Genomic DNA, 1,096 nt, shown 5'->3' with positions numbered 1-1,096 from the left:
TCAACCAGGTGCCCATGCTCACCACACTTGCGGCAGAACTTGGGCTGCCCCTGCTAGTGGATGTAACCTCGGTTTTCAAGGTGGCCAGAGTGTCGCCCACCCGCTGCACTGAGCACTCTTCAGCCCTTTTAAATGGTATAACTTTGCACTCCCGCACGCTCCAGCAAGCACCATTCAAGCAACAACTTTGCACTCCAGCTTCGAACATCGGCACAGTCGCAACAAGTAAGGCGACTCTACTCAGAGAAGTCACTCTGCACAGTAAGAAGATTTCTTTTGCACAGACAGAAAGGGCTTCACCCGCAAAGGTAAAGCCTGCCAAAAATAGAAACAACTCATTAGTGCTGCTCTCCACAGAAATCTTTAGTAAAAGGCGAAAGACTTGTACGTTATGAAGAGAAACCAGAGTACGATTATCCGTCACTGCGGGAGCAGGGCATCAGGCTAGTTGGCATAGCCACCTTCCCCATGGTGAGCTTTGCTTGGTTGAGACGCTTGCTCCCCCCCCCCCCCCCCCTTGCTCCTCGGCTGACCAACCAGGAACAATCGGGCCCTATTCGATGGCTGCCTTGTCTTTTACTCTGTGCAAAAGACAAGGCAGCAACAAAAACACCACGAGAATCCCGTATTGAGGCTTTGTTCTGATCGCTCATTCGGTGTCGCGTTTCTTTCAAGCAATTCTCCCGGTTAGCCCACACTCGGCTCGCTCCCATAGCCGTGTTAAAGTCTACTTCGCATTCACTCTCTTTTCTCAGCAGACTCTTGGGATTTTATCTATAAAATGAATTCCTTCACTCAAACTATGTGAAAACTGCTTTGTCCTTAATATTTACCATGTCTAGAAAGATTTAAACAAAAAAAACAACGTTGTACTTTGCAGTAAAAGAAAGAGCAAATCTAAAGTTTCAGGAATCCGAGAATAAGCTTACTTTCATGAGTTCTTCACGATTTCGGATTTTGCTATAAAATGAATTCCTTCACTCAAACTAAATTAAAACTGCTAAACCGCTAATCTGTTATATGTAAGGAAGATGTCAAATTCACCGAAATAGGATCAAAGGGTATTCGGCCAATCGAGCTGTAGCAGCTTCGGTAA

General features: G+C 45.9%; 1 non-coding gene across 1 annotated transcript; it reads right to left on the bottom strand.

Moving 5' to 3' along the window:
- Positions 1–297: 297 nt before the first annotated feature.
- LOC140287526 (U5 spliceosomal RNA) lies at positions 298–411 on the bottom strand. Its single transcript, XR_011911677.1, has one exon. It is a non-coding gene; the product is annotated as a U5 spliceosomal RNA (small nuclear RNA).
- Positions 412–1,096: the final 685 nt, after the last annotated feature.

Source organism: Leuresthes tenuis, unplaced genomic scaffold, assembly GCF_036924035.1.
Source record: "Leuresthes tenuis unplaced genomic scaffold, fLeuTen1.0.hap1 SCAF_142, whole genome shotgun sequence".
Taxonomy (NCBI): Eukaryota; Metazoa; Chordata; class Actinopteri; order Atheriniformes; family Atherinopsidae; genus Leuresthes; species Leuresthes tenuis.
The sequence above is the reverse complement of the archived record's forward strand: the minus strand, read 5'-3'. Positions and strand labels throughout refer to the sequence as shown.